Source organism: Salmo salar, chromosome 09 (assembly GCF_965601325.2).
Source record: "Salmo salar chromosome 09, fSalSal1, whole genome shotgun sequence".
Classification (NCBI taxonomy): domain Eukaryota; kingdom Metazoa; phylum Chordata; class Actinopteri; order Salmoniformes; family Salmonidae; genus Salmo; species Salmo salar.
The window spans coordinates 28,548,370-28,570,672 of NC_138299.1; the positions used below are offsets into that span (position 1 = coordinate 28,548,370).

At 44.0% G+C, this 22,303-nt stretch overlaps 1 long non-coding RNA gene across 1 annotated transcript; it reads right to left on the minus strand.

Annotated features, from left to right (window-relative positions):
- Window positions 1-7,935: 7,935 nt before the first annotated feature.
- LOC145858008 (uncharacterized) lies at window positions 7,936-11,911 on the minus strand. Its single transcript, XR_014378735.1, has 2 exons — window positions 11,693-11,911; window positions 7,936-8,608 (listed from the first exon to the last, which is right to left on the minus strand). It is a non-coding gene; the product is annotated as an uncharacterized LOC145858008 (long non-coding RNA).
- Window positions 11,912-22,303: the final 10,392 nt, after the last annotated feature.

Consider the following 22,303-nt stretch of genomic DNA (forward strand, 5'->3'; position numbering starts at 1 on the left):
TAAAACGTGGTTAGATTAAGGAGATGTTTATCTTTCAAATGGTGTAACATAGTTGTATGTTTGAAAAATTTGAATTTTGACATTTATTTGGATTCAAATTTGCCGCTCTTGAAATGCACCTGCTGTTGATGGAGTGCACCACGGGTGGCACGCTAGCGTCCCACCTAGCCCATAGAGGTTAAAACATTTTGTCCTTTCCCACACTATGCCCTGTGGCGAACATTAGGGGCCATTTTGAGTTCACATCAGAAAGGGGTCAAAAGCATTTAAACACATTGCACAGTGACATTTCTGTTGAATGCTTGCACATCAACTCTTAACTGAGAAACAACTGGATTGTCTTGAACATGTTTTTGCTTCAGGCCTTCTAACTTGGAGAAGGTATTGGGTGCACCATGGCCTTAGGGGTTCAGTGAACAACACACTCTGGATGATTCCAATACACGTTTATGTGGAAATTAAATCAATGACTTTGCATACATAGGCAGAGCACTGACTAAAATTAGTAACTGATTGATTAGCTTTTGTTGCAAAGTTTATATTTGTATATAACGAAGAAAATACATGTTTTTTGTTGTTGTTGCTTTGATGATGTTGTGATCTCGGATTGATAGAAGGATATTCAGATTAGCAGGGCCGCCGGTAGCCCAGTGGTTAGAGCATTGGGCCAGAAACCTAAAGGCCCCTAGGTGAAAAATCTGTGGATATGCAAGGCACTTAACCCTAATTTCTGGGTGATAATGGCAGACCCTGACCATGACCCCACTCTCCAAGGGTGTCTAAGGGAGAGTTGGGATATAAAAAATCCACATTACCAATTCACACATGCATATTAATACACGTGTGAAATAGGACAAATATAAGCTCCCACCAAATTATTATTAGATCCTCATCCCAATGCAGTCCACCAAAACAAGGCCTATTTATTCATTATGAAAGAACTGACATGCCTACAACAGCATCCATATTAATCAAGTAAGAGAAAAGCAGGTTGTCAAGTTTGTCAAGGAAAATAAAATCAGACCAATAATGCGTTGTATAATTCTTCACTCATTTCCATAAAGCATGTTTAATGCTCACAGCTTGATGTGCTTCATACTTTGTAAACCTGCACCATCGGTCATTAAACCTATAGTTTACATGCAGCTCTGCATGCATTATAATGGACAGTGACATGTGAGTCAGTTGCCCAAAGCTTCAGCAGAAGTCACAGGCAGATTTAGCCCTTTGGTTAAAGAGACTGACAGAATGGCAAGATATGGGACAACACACATAGGAAGGGAAAGAAAGGGAAAAAAATCATCCTGCCTGGGAAGAAGTGTATTAATGCCAAGCAAAACACCCTTTGGGTTGGAAACACACACACACACACACACACACACACACACACACACACACACACACACACACACACACACACACACACACACACACACACACACACACACACACACACACACACACACACACACACACACCAGTGGAGGCTGCTGAGGGGAGGGCGGCTCACAATAATGGCTGCAATGGAGCAAATGGAATTGCATCAAACACATAGAAAACATGTGTTTGATGTATTTGATACCATTCCACTAATTCCTCTCCAGCCATTACCACGAGTCCATCCTCCCCAATTAAGGTGCCACCAACCTCCTGTGACCCACACCCACCCACTCTGTCTTCACACAGACACCAACACAAATCCTCAGACAAACATACTGTACACAATACAACACAGGTTCCCAACACAAATTACATTTTACATTACATTTAAGTCATTTAGCAGACGCTCTTATCCAGAGCGACTTACAAATTGGTGCATTCACCTTATGATATCCAGTGGAACAACCACTTTACAATAGTGCATCTAAATCTTTTAAGGGGGGGGGGGGTTAGAAGGATTACTTTATCCTATCCTAGGTATTCCTTAAAGAGGTGGGGTTTCAGGTGTCTCCGGAAGGTGGTGATTGACTCCGCTGTCCTGGTGTCGTGAGGGAGCTTGTTCCACCATTGGGGTGCCAGAGCAGCGAACAGTTTTGACTGGGCTGAGCGGGAACTGTGCTTCCTCAGAGGTAGGGGGGCCAGCAGGCCAGAGGTGGATGAACGCAGTGCCCTTGTTTGGGTGTAGGGCCTGATCAGAGCCTGAAGGTATGGAGGTGCCGTTCCCTTCACAGCTCCGTAGGCAATCACCATGGTGTTGTAGCGGATGCGAGCTTCAACTGGAAGCCAGTGGAGAGAGCGGAGGAGCGGGGTGACGTGAGAGAACTTGGGAAGGTTGAACACCAGACGGGCTGCGGCGTTCTGGATGAGTTGTAGGGGTTTAATGGCACAGGCAGGGAGCCCAGCCAACAGCGAGTTGCAGTAATCCAGATGGGAGATGACAAGTGCCTGGATTAGGACCTGCGCCGCTTCCTGTGTGAGGCAGGGTCGTACTCTGCGAATGTTGTAGAGCATGAACCTACAGGATCGGGTCACCGCCTTGATGTTAGTGGAGAACGACAGGGTGTTGTCCAGGATCACGCCAAGGTTCTTAGCACTCTGGGAGGAGGACACAAGGGAGTTGTCAACCGTGATGGCGAGATCATGGAACGGGCAGTCCTTCCCCGGGAGGAAGAGCAGCTCCGTCTTGCCGAGGTTCAGCTTGAGGTGGTGATCCGTCTTCCACACTGATATGTCTGACAGACATGCAGAGATGCGATTCGCCGCCTGGTTATCAGAAGGGGGAAAGGAGAAGATTAATTGTGTGTCGTCTGCATAGCAATGATAGGAGAGACCATGTGAGGATATGACAGAGCCAAGTGACTTGGTGTATAGCGAGAATAGGAGAGGGCCTAGAACAGAGCCCTGGGGGACACCAGTGGTGAGAGCGCATGGTGCGGAGACAGATTCTCGCCACGCCACCTGGTAGGAGCGACCTGTCAGGTAGGACGCAATCCAAGCGTGGGCCGCGCCGGAGATGCCCAAACCGGAGAGGGTGGAGAGGAGGATCTGATGGTTCACAGTATCAAAGGCAGCAGATAGGTCTAGAAGGATGAGAGCAGAGGAGAGAGAGTTAGCTCTAGCAGTGCGGAGAGCCTCCGTGACACAGAGAAGAGCAGTCTCAGTTGAATGCCCAGTCTTGAAACCTGACTGATTAGGATCAAGAAGGTCATTCTGAGAGAGATAGCAGGAGAGCTGGCCAAGGACGGCACGTTCAAGAGTTTTGGAGAGAAAAGAAAGAAGGGATACTGGTCTGTAGCTGTTGACATCGGAGGGATCGAGTGTAGGTTTTTTCAGAAGGGGTGCAACTCTCGCTCTCTTGAAGACGGAAGGGACGTAGCCAGCGGTTAAGGATGAGTTGATGAGCGAGGTGAGGTAGGGGAGAAGGTCTACGGAAATGGTCTGGAGAAGAGAGGAGGGGATAGGGTCAAGTGGGCAGGTTGTTGGGCGGCCGGCCGTCACAAGACGCGAGATTTCATCTGGAGAGAGAGGGGAGAAAGAGGTCAAAGGACAGGGTAGGGCAGTGTGAGCAGGACCAGCGGTGTCGTTTGACTTAGCAAACGAGGATCGGATATCGTCAACCTTCTTTTCAAAATGGTTGACGAAGTCATCCGCAGAGAGGGAGGAGGGGGGGGGGGGAGGGGGAGGAGGATTCAGGAGGGAGGAGAAGGTGGCAAAGAGCTTCCTAGGGTTAGAGGCAGATGCTTGGAATTTAGAGTGGTAGAAAGTGGCTTTAGCAGCAGAGACAGAAGAGGAGAATGTAGAGAGGAGGGAGTGAAAGGATGCCAGGTCCGCAGGGAGGCGAGTTTTCCTCCATTTCCGCTCGGCTGCCCGGAGCCCTGTTCTGTGAGCTCGTAGTGAGTCGTCGAGCCACGGAGCAGGAGGGGAGGACCGAGCCGGCCTGGAGGATAGGGGACAGAGAAAATCAAAGGATGCAGAAAGGGAGGAGAGGAGGGTTGAGGAGGCAGAATCAGGAGATAGGTTGGAGAAGGTTTGAGCAGAGGGAAGAGATGATAGGATGGAAGAGGAGAGAGTAGCGGGAGAGAGAGAGCGAAGGTTGGGACGGCACAATACCATCCGAGTAGGGGCAGAGTGAGAAGTGTTGGATGAGAGCAAGAGGGAAAAGGATACAAGGTAGTGGTCTGAGATTTGGAGGGGAGTTGCAATGAGATTAGTGGAAGAACAGCATCTAGTAAAGATGAGGTCAAGCGTATTGCCTGCCTTGTGAGTAGGGGGGGAAGGTGAGAGGGTGAGGTCAAAAGAGGAGAGGAGTGGAAAGAAGGAGGCAGAGAGGAATGAGTCAAAGGTAGACGTGGGGAGGTTAAAGTCACCCAGAACTGTGAGAGGTGAGCCATCCTCAGGAAAGGAACTTATCAAGGCGTCAAGCTCATTGATGAACTCTCCAAGGGAACCTGGAGGGCGATAAATGATGAGGATGTTAAGCTTGAAAGGGCTGGTAACTGTGACAGCATGGAATTCAAATGAGGAGATAGACAGATGGGTCAGGGGAGAAAGAGAGAATGTCCAATTGGGAGAGATGAGGATTCCAGTGCCACCACCCCGCTGGCTCGATGCTCTAGGGGTATGCGAGAACACGTGGGCATAATTCAACACATAATTCAAGTATAAAGACAGCCATCAGCACAAGCAAACCCCATACATCCTTTTTGGTGCACTGTGTTTGTATGATCTTGTTGGTTTAATGCACAGACACAGGTTACCATACCAACCACTCTCCTCTCCCTTTGAAAGACACAGACACAGGTTACCATACCAACCACTCTCCTCTCCCTTTGAAAGACACAGACACAGGTTACCATACCACCCGCAGGTTACCATACCATCCACTCTCCTCTCCCTTTGAAAGACACAGACACAGGTTACCATACCACCCGCAGGTTACCATACCATCCACTCTCCTCTCCCTTTGAAAGACACAGACACAGGTTACCATACCACCCACTCTCCTCTCCCTTTGAAAGGTGGCAAACTTTAACATTCCCTGAGTTAGCAGTACAGTAGTTTCCTCCTCACCATATGTGTGTGTGTACAGTGTTTGTGTGTGTGTGTACAGTGTGTGTGTACTGTGTGTGTGTGAGGGTGAAATTACAAAGCAGTATGGGGTTAATTAGATGTTGAGCCCCACATCTCTTTTCTCTGAGCCCCCCAGGGTGAGGCACGTCTGCCTTTTTCCGTCCCCAATCTCACACCCAAATAAAATACTCTCCAGCCCTGCCGAATCTCTTCCCTCTCTCTTGCTTTCCCTTCTCTCACCCTCTCTCCTCTCACTCCCTCTCTTTCCCTCTTCCACTTTCCTATCTCTTTCTCCCTTGCACTCAACTCCCTCTCCTTCCCTCTACCCTATTTATCTTCCTTTCTTTCACCATCTCTCTCACTTGCAGCCTCTCAGAAGTCGGCTTCCATGCCTAGGCTGCTCCAGCCAACCAACAAACTTGAAATATAAATCAGGCGATTTTTGGCAGAGATGTTTTCTGCCCCGGGAGCAGAGTTGGAGAGACAAAAAAGCTACCTAACTAGGTCTTATATGGCACTCACTACGATTTTGGGATGCATCCATCTTTTACATTTACATTTACGTCATTTAGCAGACGCTCTTATCCAGAGCGACTTACAAATTGGTGCATTCACCTTATGATATCCAGTGGAACAACCACTTTACAATAGTACATCTATATCTTTTTTTTTTTTTTTTGGGAGGGGGGGGAAGGTTAGAAGGATTACTTTATCCTATCCCAGGTATTCCTTAAAGAGGTGGTGATTGACTTCGCTGTCCTGGCGTCGTGAGGGAGCTTGTTCCACCATTGGGGTGCCAGAGCAGCGAACAGTTTTGACTGGGCTGAGCGGGAACTGTGCTTCCGCAGAGGTAGGGGGGCCAGCAGGCCAGAGGTGGATGAACGCAGTGCCCTTGTTTGGGTGTAGGGACTTTCTCAAATAAATGTAAAAAGTATTTAAATTTAAAAAGCAGGAGAGAATTATTTTCACAATGTGTATCAGTAAATAGTGAGAACTAGAAAAATGAGGTTAAATAGCGCTTTGGAATGAATATGAAATATTCATGAATCAAATTTGAATTGTTTAATCTTCAAATGCATAGCTCCCCTGGATTTGGTAATGGCATAGGCTACACTCAGCAGTATTTTGGATAAATCCTAATAGGGATTTTAAAGTATTGAAACCTGGGCTATATTTTGATGTTTTTGACAAGGCATTGTGTCAATCAAAACAAGACAGGAAATAATTTTTAGGAGACAAAGTATGCAAGCACCTCATCTAGCACAACAGAGCAACTTAAGGAATGTACCAAGCATTTGTACTACTCATGCCTGCATAGCCCACTCTGTTTCAATTGGACTTTCTCAGCACTGCAATACATTTGAATTCTTCTTCCTTCAGTGCGCATTTATACTTACTATTATTCTCAAAGGGGAACATTTCCATGATGAATGGTTTGAACATAACTCAAGTCTCCCCACAAGTTAACTTTCTGCTGGATATGCTTGGGAAGTTGGAATATTCCCCTATCTATTCCCTTGTGTTTTTCTTTGAACTGGAATTATATTTCAAGTTTCACCTCTTCCATGTCTCAACCACTGTTCTGTGCCACAAGGAAAGTTCCATATCACATAGTTTGAGAAAGACGAACGATCATTGAAAGGTGACAAGGTAATTTGGAACTGCCAATATTCAATTGGAAGTGGCTGTCACACCCTGATCTGTTTCACCTGTCTTTGTGCTTGTCTCCACCCGCTCCCGGTGTCACCCATCTTCCCTATTATCCCCAGTGTATTTATATCAGTGTTCTCTGTTGCCAGTTTGTTTTGTTCGTCAAGCCTACCAGCGTTTTTCCCCTTGCTCCTGTTTGTTTCTAGTTCCTGTTTTCTAGTTTTGACAATTCTGCCTGTCCTGAGACTGCCTGCCATTCTGTTCCTTTTGGACTCTGATCAGGATTATCGACCTCTGCCTGCCCTTGACCTGTTGTTTCGCCTGCCCCGTTCTAAATACACTTTTGTTACTTTGACACTGTCTGAATCTGGGTCTTTCCTAAAAAGTGATAGTGGCAACCTATCATATTTTTGAGTGGGTTATGCTCATTCTAACATACGATCCTCAGAGTACTGTACCTGAAATTCACATTACCTTGTCATTCTCAATTTCTGCGTTGGACGGTAAGGGTCAAAGTTTTAGTTTTATGATTGCTGATGAAGCCATAAATCTCAGCACTTTGAGGGAGAGCCTAGAAGAGTATTTCACATTCACTATGCATCAAAAAGTGTTAAGGACTTCAAGATTTCCACCTGTTCTCATCAGAATTTAATAAAAAAATTCACACATGCATTCCTTATAAGCAAGGAAACGCTGTTGATTTCCCGATTACTGCATATGGTATCTCTACAGTCTCCTCTTGTATAGTCAAACACATATGTGAAACTTGAGGTAGGTATCCCTAAGGTCAGAGAAGCAGCCAAGTAGTCTGTATTCCACAATAGATCTATTTTCTCTGTGGAGAAATAGAAAGCTTGCAAAGTTGCAAGAGCGCAACTTAAATCTTCCACTTCATTCAAAAGTTTTCTGAGGATTGACAATGCATGGAGATATAACTAGAAACTATTTGGTTGACCGTTTTATCTGTGGATTAATTGTCGGAGTTGAGGACCTTGTGCATTTCAGGTAAAATAACAACACAATGTTTATATCCCAGGACAAATTAGCAAGCAACAGCAAGCTAGCTAGCTAAATTGCCATAAATGTTTAATGCTTTTCGACTTGTCCCAAAATGAATATAATTGGTTCAGAGTTCGTTTTGATGTTCAACCTGTGTGTTCTGATCACGTCTGGTGTTGGGGGACAAAATCAACAAGTGCGTGATGGTGCAAGCACATGCCTGCGTGGTCTGGTCAGCATGTCATGACAATTCAATCAATGAACACATATGTTAAGCAAGTTCAAAATAATTTAATTGCATAAAGTTTAAATCATCAAAAATTAAGTCATAACTGCTCTATTGTTTAAGTTAAGCTGTTGAACATTCTTATCTGCCCTGTGCAGGGTGTCATTCTGAATTAAAAACAGCAAATACAGGTTATGAATACAAAGTATTTGTATTTCAAGTTGTAGAGTAGACAAACCCAAACAAAAAATAACATCTACTGTTAATGACACATTGATAGAGTGAGCATAATTCTGTTAAAAATTTGGCTGACTTCGGAGTGTGAGATATTAACACCTCAATAACGTGACAAGACAAACAATAACACAATGGTCTTTGGCGTGAACAGTATCTGTTACACTGACTATTCCTCTGTGCTGGAAACGTCTAGCCCTTTCCACTGCAACAGGACGAGAACCAGCAGTCACTTCCAGGACCAGCATCTGGTCTAGTCTGGTCTCAACACACTGCCTTGCTGTGTCTCATGTTCTGGGCGCAGGTCCGACCCAGGTTGGCCCCCTCCAGGAGCAGGTCTGACAGGCGGTCCAGGCCCACACAGGTGGTGAGGGGGGTGATGAGGCCATAGAGCCCCCCCAGTAAAATACTGATTGGCCAGGCTATGATCAGCAAAATCACCAGCCACACGATGCTCCAGAAACACGACCCACAACTGGCCATCCTAGTCTGGGAGAAAGAGAGAAGGGGGAAAAGTATTTAAATGTTTCAGTCAGTTAACAAATCAATCATGAATATAGACAATGTGCGTTAGACAAAGATAGAATTTGCTGAGTTGACAGAAAGAAGACATTTTGTTAGGCAAACTTTTGTCTATTGTATTGATCTCTCATCAAAAATAATAAACAGTAGTATTTATACTGCCAAAGCTCTTCCCCTCCCCATGTGATTAGAACGGATTAATATTACTTCAGATCATTAGTCACAAAATCCTACCATCTATACAGTACCAGTCAAAAGTTAGTTTTTTCTTTATTTTTACTATTTTCTACATTGTATAATAATATGGAATACATCTCAACTATGAAATAACACATATGGAATCATGTAGTAACCAAAAAAGTGTTAAATATATATTTTATATTTGAGATTCTTCAAAGAAGCCACCATTGCAGCCCAAATAAATGCTTCACAGAGTTCAAGTAACAGACACATTTCAACATCAACTGTTCATAGGAGACTGCTTGAATCAGGCCTTCATGGTCGAATTGCTGCAAAGAAACCACTACTAAAGGACACCAATAAGAAGGAAAAACTAGCTTGGGCAAAGAAACACGAGCAATGGACAATAGGAAATCCGTCCTTTGGTCTGATGAGTCCAAATTTGAGATTTTTGGTTCCAACCGCCGTGTCTTTGTGGGACGCAGAGTAGGTGAATGGAAGATCTTTGCATGTGTGGTTCCCACCGTGAAGCATGGGGAAGGAGGTGTGACGGTGCTTTGCTGGTAACACTGTCTGTGATTCCATATGTGTTATTTCATAGTTTTGATGTCTTCCGTATTATTCTACAATGTAGGTAATAGTAAAAATAAAGAAAAACCCTTGAATGAGTAGGTGTGTCCAAACTTTTGACTGATACTGTATATCACCCATACAAATATCAATGGAGGTAAATCATCCAAAGATATTGACTCCATGGTCAGCATTGCCTCCCAGCCATCAGATCAGATGCCCAGTGTAGTGTGCTATTTATGGTGATTCAATCAAAGGATATAAACTCTCTGGCTGCGTTTACACAGGCAGCCCAATTCTGATAAAAAATGTTTACACTAATTGGTCTTTTGACCAATGTCCAATTAGATCTGATGTGAAAAGACCTTGATGTAATTGGTCAAAATAGCAATTCGTAGAAAAAATATCAGAATTGGGCTGCCTGTGTAAACGCAGCCTCTGACACTCCCATCTGTAGTTGAAGAGTGTCAGATTGAGCGCACCCAGGTGATGATCTGGATGTACTTGTCTGGATTTACTGAAGCATAATAAGATAACCAACCCCTGTCCCTACCCACTGGGGTCAACAGGGAGTCCACTCCTACACTACAGAAGAGTTAGTGGACCTGACACCTTGTTCACTCTCCTAATGCATTTTATAGGAGTGGAGGTGAACAGCAAGAACTAAGCCCTCATTTGGGTTCAGTGTATATCAGACTCATTGATCTGTAACTGCAGATGCAAATAGTATAAACTTTATTCAATTTCATGGTCTTACCTAAAATAAATTCTTCCAAGAGCTCAGTAGCTGAAGTACAAACTGTCAGACTGACGAGTGTAAAAGCCAACAACCAGATATACTAGCAAGACCGTTTAAGCTTCATGAGGTGGATGGTTCCACAAATTCGGTGCCTTTTGAGAAGTGTAACTTGGAGAATATTTTTTTTAATATTTCATCCAATTTTAAAATTAATAAAGAGCACATGTATGTTCAACTTCATAAAGAAACACATTTTCCCATCTCAAGAGGTTACATAAAGAAAATACTGTAGTGAGTGCCAAATAAAGTTACAGGAGGAATCAGCAATAAATCTCCTTGGGACAAGAGGCAATGGAACGCAAGCTTCACCCCATAAAATGTATTGTTGAAACATTTCTAGCCTGGGTAACAGGGTGGACGTCTTATACTCGACACGAGTATAACAAGAATAGAACTAGTTCACCTGCTTTTACAATATGATTGACTATTAGATGTTCAATTAAAACAATATTTTAAAAGGAATAGTTTCACCATATTAAAACAAGAGTTCAGTTCACATAAAAGAGTTGACCTTAAAATGAGGGACAGTTGTAAATGAATCACTAAATCACACAAAATAAATAATAATATTTGGAAATGGCTGTCAAAGCAACAAAATAACTAGTGCTTTAGAATATAAAAAGGATCTTTTGGTATTTGTGTCATTAGTCCATTGTTGACATGGTCTCAAAATGTTTTGCTTGTCACCAATCAAGTTTTAAAGATATATAACTTTCAAAATATAAAAATCATCACCGTATGATACTATGTATTGAAGTCATCGAGGGTGCACGGAGGGACATGTCAAAATGCTGAGTTCTCACACTTTAGCAAGTCTTTAATCATATAACAAAATTGGATTTATTGAATTCTCCATGTAGTCTATATTTAAGGGAACTTCAATTAGCCTAACAGGCTTTTACAATTCAATATTGATGCACAATCTCTTTACGTGATACAACCGAGGTACATTCCCGCCCACTTCCTGGTCTGTTCTGTGTAATATCCTGTTGTGATGGTGCAAACTGTGTGATGAGATCAGCTGCACTCGAGGTTATCTCGTGCTTCAGGGAACGCCCTTTACATGAGACAATACTAGCATTCAGAAATACTCTACTACTTTTTCCCTGGATCCATTAAATATTTTGATTTAAAAGATAAACGTATGCAATAAAAAAGTACTTTCACACATTGAAGCAATATCATTTTTTTTTACATATGCCTGTGGAAAAAAACAACATCCAGAGGGTAAAACAGAAGAGAGAGAACACCTTCTGGGCTTGCAATTCACCTTCTTACAAAGACTCTTAAAAGATGTGGAGATAAAATGCAGTTATAATACTGCCTTTGCACATGATATATGAAAAGGAAAACAGTTATAGTTATAATGCATGTAGTTAGAGCTAGTGACACATCAACAAATGTCAACAGTTAGGAGGTAGTTAAAGCCATGCAAAGTAGAGAGCTATGTAAACCCATATTGGGGAGAGTACCTGTCGAGTGAGTATAAAAGACATGTTCACCTTCAGATGTAGCGAGTTTGAGTTATTTGAGAAAGTGAGAGCCTGTTTCTCCTCTTTGCCTGTGGAATGGATATCCCCCTCAGTCTCAGTTTAGTTCCTGCTTGGAGCTGCCAAAGCCAAGTCAGTCTGTATGAGTGGCCTCCTCCTCCCAGTTAACGCTAATTTGCTGCAACAAGGTAGTCTTTACTAGGGTAAACTGCATGCCAGGGAGGACAGCTGAAGATAAAGATAGTTGGTCATTTGTGGAGGGTTTTCTAAAGGGAGGATATTACACAATGTGTACCGGTTGCTCAATAAAAAAGAAACAAGGTTGTTATAGTTTTAAAAACAGTTTGTTGAACATGCAGAAGCATTGTAGAGAAGAATCTGGGGATTTACAATCCAAGTCTACAGTTTTAAGGGATTATTTGTAATATGCATTACTTCCTGGGTTATGACTTATAACTGACACGAAATATACATACAGTATCTACTCTAAGCTGAATAGAGTGCATCTGCTTTAGCTTTGATGTCGCAGAGGCTTTGAAAGCAAACAAACATTTATACAGATTAAAACCAACCATTTCCAGTGGATTGACAATGGATCCCTGTTTAAAGTATACTCCTTTTTAAAAGAGTTGGTTACAATTTCAATTTCATCCTCCAGAAAAGGCAGAACAAATAGTACAGCAAATAATATGTCTAAACTCCAATGTACTGATAGAGGAAAGACCAATTTTCTTGGAAGAAATGTATAAGGAAGGTAAAATGCAAATAAGGTAAAATTACAATATGTATACAAAAGTATGTGGACACTCCTTCAATTTATTGGATTCAGCTATTTCAGCCACACCGTTGCTGACAGGTGTATACAATTGAACACACAACCATGCAATCTCCATAGACCCAACAATGGCAGTAGAATGGCCTTACTGAAGAGCTCAGTGACTTTCAATATGGCACAGTCATAGCATGCCACCTTTCCAACAAGTCAGTTCATCAATTATTTTCCCCTGCTAGAGCTGCCTCGGTGAACACTAAGTGCTGTTATTGTGAAGAGGAAACGTCTAGCAGCAACAACAGCTCAGCCGCGAAGTGGGATAACACACAAGCTCACATAACAGGACCGCCAAGTGCTGAAGCGTGTAAAACTTGTCTGTCTTCGGTTGCAACACTCACTACCGCATTCCAAACTGCCTCTGGATGCAACGTCAGCACAATAACTGTTCATCGGGAGCTTCATGAAATGGGTTTCCATGGCAAGATCACCATGTGCTATGCCAAGCATCGGCTGGAGTGGTGTAAAGCTAGCTGCAACTGGACTCTGGAACAGTGGAAATGCGTTCTCTGGAGTGATGAATCACACTTCACCATCTGGCAGTCCGACGGACGAATCTGGGTTTGGTAGATGCCAGGAGAACGCTACCAGCCCCAATGCATAGTGCCAACTGTGAAGTTTGGTGGATGAGGAATAATGGTCTGGTTTGGGCTAGGCCCCTTAGTTCAGTGAAGGGAAATCTTCATGCTACAGTATACAATAACATTGTAGACGATTCTGTGCTTCCAACTTTGTGGCAACAGTTTGGGGAAGGCCCTTTCCTGTTTCAGCATGACAATGCCCCCGTGCACAAAGCAAGGTCCATACAAAAATGGGTTCTCGAGATCGGTGTGGAAGAACTTGACTGGCCTACACAGACCCCTGACCTCAACTCCATTGAATACCTTTAGGATGAATTGGAACGCCAACTGCGAGCCAGACCTAATCATCCAACATCAGTGCCCAACCTCACTAATGCTTGTGGCTGAAAGGAAGCAAGTCCCTGCAGCAATGTTCCAACATATAGTGGAATGCCTTCCCAGAAGATTGGAGGCTGTTGTAGCAGAAAAGGGGGGACCAACTCCATATTAATGCCCATGATTTTGCAATGAGATGTTTGACTTTTGGTCATGTAGTTAGTGTAACATAAGCAATTAACAAAAGACCTCAGACTGGGGCGAAGGTACAGCTTCCAAACATGTCAACGACCCTAAGCACACAGCCAACACAACACTGGAGTATCTTCTGGACAAGTCTCAGAATGTCGAGTGGCCCAGCCAGAGCCCAGACTTGAAGCTATTCGAACATCTCTGGTGAGACCTGAAAATAGCTGTGCAGCGACGCTCCCCATCCAACCTCACAGAGCTTGAGAGGATCTGCAGAGAAGAATGGGAGAAACTCCCCAAATACAGGGGCGCTATGCTTGTAGCGTCATACCCAAGAAGACTTGAGGCTGTAATCGCTGCCAAAGATGCTTCAACAAAGTACTGAGTAAAGGATCTGAATACTTATGTAAATGTGATATTTCCGTTTTTGCTTTGCAATTATGGGGCATTGTGTGTAATTTGAGGGTGAAAAAACATCAATTTTAGAATAAGGCTGTAACATAACAAAATGTGGAAAAAGTCAAGGGGTATGAATACTTTTCGAAGGCACTGTATATACTGCACAGTACAAGTCAAAAGTTGACACACCTACTCATTCCAGTTTTTTTCTTTATTTTTTTACTATTTTCTACATTGTAGAATAATAGTGAAGACATCAAAACTATGAAATAACACATATGGAATCATGTAGTAACCCAAAAAAGTGTTATACAAATCAAAATATATTTTACATTTTAGATCATTCAAAGTAGCCACCCTTTGCCTTGATGACAGCTTTGCACACTCTTGGTATTCTCTCAGCCAGCTTCATGAGGTAGTCACCTGGAATGCTTTTCCAACAGTCTTGAAGGAGTTCCCACATATGCTGGGCACTTCTTGAATGCTTTTCCTTCACTCTGCTGTCCAACTCCTCCCAAACCATCTCAATTGGGTTGAGGTCAGGTGATTGTGGGTGATAATAAAAAATAAATACAAATATTTAAAAAAGGGGATTAGAAATTATGCAAGTAATGTTATTTGATAGACTTCAATTCTATCTGCTAATTTCATAGCCGACCCCCCCAACAACAAAAAAAATTCAATGTCTAAACAGCCTTTGAAGACACTGTGCATTACAACAAAACTGTATAATCCTGCAACATATTGCTCTCAATAATAACCATTTCCCTGATTCCAAACCATACTGGTTCTCTAGCTAGGCTGCGTACATGTCTGTTGAATCACCACTACTGTACTGTGGCTTAGCCTTGAGCAGCTGTGGATGCGACCTCTTCTCTCAGACAGTGGGGGTGTAGTGTGGGGGAGGGTAATGGCATAGCTTGGCGTATGTAACAGCTCGTTAACCTCTGGTGCATGATAATGCCTAAATTCCCAGTGTGTGTTGTTAGCCTGCAGACTGTGGCCTCTCCATGCTACCAGGACCAATGAGGCTACCCATGGGAGTCAGGTCAGGGTAGGCTCCAATCCACCACCACAATCTCAGTGAACTGTGTCACTGCGTACCTTTGTTTCCAAACACTGATATGGACACTTTGTTATAGAGTGGGGTCGTGTAGTAGTTTGTCTGAAGTACCGGCTCCCCTCCCAACATGGCTTCGTGTGCAGGGTGACTGACCTATAAATGCAGCTTAGCAGCAGCTCTTCCGACTGCTATTGGGTAAGCCAATCAGATTGACATATCCCAGTGACGCTGCCTGGGGGAGGGACAGAACGGGAGTTTGTAGACTTGAAGAGTATCATGACATGGCGATATTAGCAAGGCATTTTGGGGTGCTCCAAAGGCACTCCAAAGGTCCCCTTTCTCTGATGTCTCTTGGTGTGCTTAATATTAGGAAAGTTGAGAAATAAATATAGTAGACCTAGCCTATAGAAAGCTGATGGAATCCTCCTCTTTTTTAGAGGCCATCACTGTTTTTTCCCGCAATTGCATAGCCTATAGAAATGTTGAGCAACATGAGCTCATGGGCTGTCATAAAGTGTTTGATTAGATTTTCAAATACATTTGCATTGATGTTAGAGTGATTAGAGGGACGATATAGTGCTGAGTACCAGGCAGTTAGCAAGTTTTGTAAACTACTAATGACCAGCATCAGAGCTTGGAGAAGCCTAATTACCATGACTAAACAGTCATGTGGAATTTGACTGCCTTCATGAGGTAGTGATAGGAAGGGAGAGAGGGGTAGGGATAGGAAGGGAGAGAGAGAGGGGTAGGGATAGGAAGGGAGAGAGAGAGGGGGGGGTAGGGATATGAAGGGAGAGAGAGAGGTAGGGATAGGAAGGGGGAGAGAGAGAGGTAGGGATAGGAAGGGGGAGAGAGAGAGAGGTAGGGATAGGAAGGGAGCGAGTGCGAGATAAAAAAAAAGGGTAAGGGTAGGAAGGGAGAGAGAGAGGGGTAGGGATATGAAGGGAGAGAGAGAGGTAGAGACAGGAAGGGAGAGAGAGGTAGAGACAGGAAGGGAGAGAGAGGTAGAGACAGGAAGGGAGAGAGAGGTAGGGCTAGGAAGGGGGAGAGAGAGAAAAGCAGGGCTAGGAAGGGGGGAGAGGTAGGGTAAGAAGGGGGGAGAGAGAGAGAGAGAGAGAGAGAGAGAGAGAGAGATAGGAAGGGGGGGGGGGAGAGAGGCAGGGATAGGAAGGGGAAGAGGGTGAGAGGTAGGGGTAGGAACGGGGAGGGGAGAGAGAGGTAGGGATAGGAACGGGGAGGGGAGAGAGGTAGGGATAGGACGGGGGGGAGAGAGAGAGGTAGGGATAGGAAGGGGGGAGAGAGAGAGAGAGAGGTAGGGATAGGAAGGGGGGAGAGAGAGAGGTAGGGATAGGAAGGGGGGAGAGAGAGAGGTAGGGATAGGAAGGGGGGAGAGAGAGAGGTAGGGATAGGAAGGGGGGAGAGAGAGAGGTAGGGATAGGAAGGGGGGAGAGAGAGAGGTAGGGATAGGAAGGGGGAAAGAGAGAGGTAGGGATAGGAAGGGGGAAAGAGAGAGGTAGGGATAGGAAGGGGGAGAGAGAGAGGTAGGGATAGGAAGGGGGGAGAGAGAGAGGTAGGGATAGGAAGGGGGAAAGAGAGAGGTAGGGATAGGAAGGGGGAGAAAGAGAGGTAGGGATAGGAAGGGGGAGAGAGAGGGAGGTGCTCACATGATATGAGCGCCGAAAAGAGCTGCCCACCCGGGAACTGGAGCTGTTGTGTGTGCGTGCGCGTGTGTGTGTGTGTGCGCAAGCGCCGTGTGTATACCTGTGCCATGAGGACGGGCTAGAGGGGCTTAGAGTAGACCCTCCCAGAAAGACAGAAGCAAGCACACCCCACATCCCCCCTCTGAGTGTGTATGTGTGTAAGAAAACATATACAAGCTTGCATGCTTGTGTGTGCGTATTAGTCTCTGTGTGTGTGTGATGTTAGTGTGTGTGTGTGTATGTATGCAACCAACAGTGTGTGTGGGTGTGTACTCACAGGCTATCCCTGTGTGTAATACTCGTTGGGTCTGATGTGGAGCTTCATGGGTCTGGCAGTGAGCTGGTTGAAGGCAGGGCTCAGCTCAAAGCAGTTCTGAAACAGACTGACCCGGGCAAAGATGTACAGGCCCAGCCTGGACCTGGACATGGCTACCACTAACCGCCTCACATCCCTGTGGAGAGAGAGATAAATATTACATTTCAGACCACTTCATTGAGTCAAAAAAAGAGCACCAGCATTGGCATATATTGCCTCTAAATCACAAGTTCATACACAATCTACACACCCCTTTCTATCCCAAAGCAAGAGTCGAGATTGGGTGAGAAAAAGAGGGATAATTGATAAAGAAATTGGAAAGGAGAGAAAGGGACAGATATGAGAGAACAAGAGACAAGAGACTAGAGAAAGCAGCAAACGTGAGGAAGAAATCCAAAACTAGAGGGAGGGGTGGATGGAGAAGAGAGAAAAAGCAGAGGGCAAGGAGAGAAAGGGAGAGAAAAGATACTGCCGTTGTTTTATTATTATTATTATTATTAGGAATGGCAAGCCAGACAAAATTAAACAGGCCTATTTATATAATGAATATGAATTCCGAGGGGGCGAAAATGACTAAATATTAAAGCATTGAACCTCTCACTAAAGGCTTCAGTCATACAAAAGTTATACTTAAATCCGAACTGGTTCTTCAGCAGATTATTAAGAATGGCTCACCCTATGTTCAAGAATGGGCTTTTTCCATTTATTCAGATTACAATCTCTCATTTTTGGTTATTTGAAAATCTAATAAGCTCCAAAATATCACTATTTTTAAAGCTAGCTCAAATGTTTGTTTAATCAACCAGAAAAGACAGAACAAATATTACAACAAGTATTACGGTTAAACTCAAATATAAATATAAAAAAATAAGAACATTTTTGATTATAATTTTCGGTATAATCTTTGTTAATGATATCATAAATGGGACTGGGGGAGTCATGTCACACATGCAGCTAACAAAAATATATGGAAATGTCTGCTCTATCCAAAATGACAACCTAATGATTGCATCATTACCGCAAAAATGGATGAGGCAAGTGGAAGAAGGTAGGGAATTTGTTCATCTGGTGTAGAGTAAAAATAACTGTATAGGGCTCCACAGTGCGACCATTTTACTCACTTAAAAAAAAAAACTAAACATGGAGCCGACAGAGAAGGTCGCCTCGCTTCAGGTCCTTAGAAAACTATGAAGTTAGTTTCTTTTTAATGTATTATTTCTTACCAAAAAATCTCAAGAGCACCACCCAATGTCACAGGAAGGACAAAAAGATCATCAAGGACATCAACCACCCGAGCCACTACCTGTTCATCCCGCTATCATCCAGAAGCCGAGGTCAGTACAGGTGCATCAAAGCTGGAACCCGAGAGACTGAAAAACAGCTTCTATCTCAAGGCCATCAGACTGTTAAACAGCCATCACTAACAGAGAGGCTGCTGCCAACATACAGACCCAAATCACTGGCCACTTAAATAAATGGATTTAATAAATGTATCACTAGTCACTTTAAATAACGCCACTTTAATAATATTTACATACCCTACATTACTCATCTCATATGTATATACTGTACTCTATACCATCTACTGCATCTTGCCTATGCCGCACGGCCATCGCTCATCCATATATATATTTTTATTTACATATTCTCATTCAGCCCTTTACATTTGTGTGTATAAGGTAGTTGTTGTGAAATTGTTAGATTACTTGTTAGATACTACTGCATTGTCAGAACTAGAAGCACAAGCATTTCGCTACACTCGCATTAACGTCTACTAACCATGTGTATGTGACCAATAAAATTTGATTTTAAATATTTTGCTGCGCGACTTATAATTTAGGAGCACCACCGCGCCTAGAAAAAGGTAAGGATTCCAGCTTTAATATCTCCCATATTTTTATGCTCCTACATTTCTTTGTGTGCCCCCAAAAATACCCTTGCTGTACCAGCATCTCCAGCTCTACTGGCAGTGATCCTGTGAACATGGGCTGAGGTAAATGCTTTTTGTGGGAGAAGGAAGGAGACTTCTCTGGCTTATTCAAGGAGCTCTGGTGAAATACTAAACAATCTTTGGCTCTGTCTGTAAAGCTCTGGAACAGACACAAATCTACATTCATACACAGACAAGATATGGAATGTGAAATAGACAAACCATGAGATTAGGAGATGAATCTACACTTGTGTGGTTTGTTGTGTTAAACTGTGTGTAGGCGTGTGTGAGCGTACTAGTGTGTGTGTATTTAGTACGTCTTCAGTTTAACAAGGAAACAAGTCACAAGATTGTGGACAATGGAAAAGCTACCTAAAACACATCACTACCACAGAAACAAACCACAAGAGGAGTCCTCCAATCAGCAAAGAGCCTGACAAAAGAGAAGCCAATCAGAAGCAGTCTTTGCCTGGGGAAACAGCTCTGTGTGTAGGGGTAAGGGACATCCACCTGCGTTGTTTCCTAACATGCGGAGCCATGTAGAGGGGCAGTGTGTGTGTGTGTGTGCGCCTGTCAGGGTGTGTCTGTGTCTCCCTGAATGTCTTCACTTTGGTGTGTGTGTTAATGTTACTGTATACCAGCACGTGTGTGGTTGTGCGCCTGTCAGAGTGTGTCTGCGTCTGAGTGTGACCCTGTGTGTGTGCTCCTGTCACAGTGTGTATGTCTCTGTATGTGTCCCTCCCTGTGTGTCGTTCAGTGGGAGGCCTTCTGCTAGGCTGTCAGATTGAGAGGTCAGCCGTCAGGGAGGGGTCAGGCCGTCAGGGAGGGGTCAGGCCGTCAGGGAGGGGTCAGCCCGTCAGGGAGGGGTCAGCCCGTCAGGGAGGGGTCAGCCCGTCATATGGTCAGATGCACGGTAGCGGGTTGCTATTAGTGGAGTGGAATGTAGCGAGGTAAAACCGCTGTACGGGAGCGAGAGAGCTCAGCGTGGGATAGATAGCAGGGTAATTTCCCACAAACCACTGCTTTCCCACCCATCCAGAAAGGCCACCAAGATTTTTATGAAGTTAGAATAGTCACACTTACTCGCATGGAGATCCTCTCTAGCTTGATGTATTTCTATGCTCAAAACACACAAGTAGAAAGTGTTGTTACTGACTTGGCCAACAGTTCAACAGTGGTTCAATGTCTATCATATTATAAAGTAACACAGCCATTCAAAAATAAAACTTACAATGTGAAACCATTGATAAAATGCTCATATCTTTCAGTGCAGTTACAATACAGTATCTCCTTTCCCATTCAGTGAATCACAGACTCTTGTTTTAAAACCCACTTCACATATAAAGAGAGAGAGAGAAAATGTAATGTGAATTAGGCAGAAGGGTGTAATCTCCTGTGTGAGGTTAAATGGGTGATAGGCGAGACAAGGGCAGGCCGGGGTGCTGACAACAAGATAAACGTGCGACTCTCCCTGGCCCCTCCGCACCACTTCACTGCCAGCCCATCAATCCTCTCCTTTATGAAACAGAGTAAAGGGAGTTGAAGTGTTTTTTGGGCCCTGGTTAAACCGCTAAGCTAGAAGAGGCTTCAGAGGATGACTTATTCTTCCAGCCAAAGCTCCATTTGTAGACTTCAATTTCAGTGGGGTATAGGCCTATCTGCAAAAACATGTTACACCAGCGCAGCCATCATAATAGATCACACGGCGGATCAGTGTGTGTGCACGTGTCCTGGTACAGAGAGCTAAAATGCTGTAGCAGTGTTTTGCCTGGTGTTTAATATGCAGCATATTAAGGAAGAGGGGCCATTACACAGGTGCACCTTGTACAGGGGACAATAAAAGGTCACTAAAATGTGCAGGTTTGCAACAAAGCATAATGCCACAGATGTCTCAAGTTGATGGAGCGTGCAATTGGCATGCTGACTGCAGGAATGTCTACCAGAGCTGTTGCCAGAGAATTGAATGTTCATTTCTCTACATCGTTTTACAGAATTTGGCAGTACGTCCAACCAACCTCACAATTTCAGACCACGTGTAACCACACCAGCCCATGACCTCCACATCCGGCTTCTTCACCTGCGGGATTGTCTCAGACCAGCCACCCGGTCAGCTGATGAAACTGTGGGTTTGCACAAGCAAATAATTTCTGCACAAACTGTCAGAAAGCGGTTTGCTGATGTCAATGTTTTGAACAGAGTGCCCCATGGTGGAGGTTGGATACCGAGACGAGATCTTGAGGCCCATTGTCGTGCCATTCATCTGCCGTCATTACCGCATGTTTCAGCATGATAATGCACAGCCCCACGTTGCAAGGATTTGTACATAATTCTTCCATGGCCTGCACACTCGCCAGAAATGTCACCCATTGAGCATGTTTGGGATGCTCTGGATTGATGTGTACGAGAGCGTGCTTCAGTTCCCGCCAATATCAAGCAACTTCACACAGCCATTGAAGAGGAGTGTGACAACATTCCACAGGCCACAATCAACAGCCTGATCAATTCTATGAGGAAGAGATGCATCGTGCTGCATGTGGCAAATGCTGGTCACACCAGATACTGACTGGTTTTCTGATCCACGCACCTAGCTTTTTTTGAAGGTACAGTATCTGTGACTAACAGATGCATATCTGTATTGCCAGTCATGTGAAATCCATAGATTAGGGCCTAATGATTTTAATTCAATTGACTGATTTCCTTATACGAACTGTAACTCATTAATGCCTTTGAAATTCGTGCATGTTACGTTTATATTTTTGTTCAGTGTATTTTCTTTGAGGGAAAACTAAAGTTGCTCCCCCTGATCAATCTACTGAAGCAACAATGTTTGCTAATTTATATATTAAAAAAAAAAACATTTACATAAGTACTTAGTACTTTACTTTGTTGAAGAACCTTTGGCAGCGATTACAGCCTGGAGTCTTCTTGGGTATGACGCTACAAGCTTGGCACACCTGTATTTCGGGAGTTTCTCCCATTCTTCTCTGCAGATCCTCTCAAGCGCAGTCAGGTTGGATGGGGTGCCATGCTACAGCTATTTTCAGGTCTTTCTAGAGATGTTCGATCGGGTTCAAGTCCGGGCTCTGGCTGGGCCACTCAAGGACATTCAGAGACTTGTCCCAAAGCCACTCCTGCATTTTCTTGGCTGTGTGCTTAGCGTTATTGTTCTGTTGGAAGGTGAACCTTCGCCCCAGTCTTCGCCCCAGAGGTCCTGAGCGCTACCTGGAGCAGGTTTTCATCAAGGATCTCTCTGTACTTTGCTCCGTTTATCTTGCCTCAATCCTGACTAGTCTCCCACTCC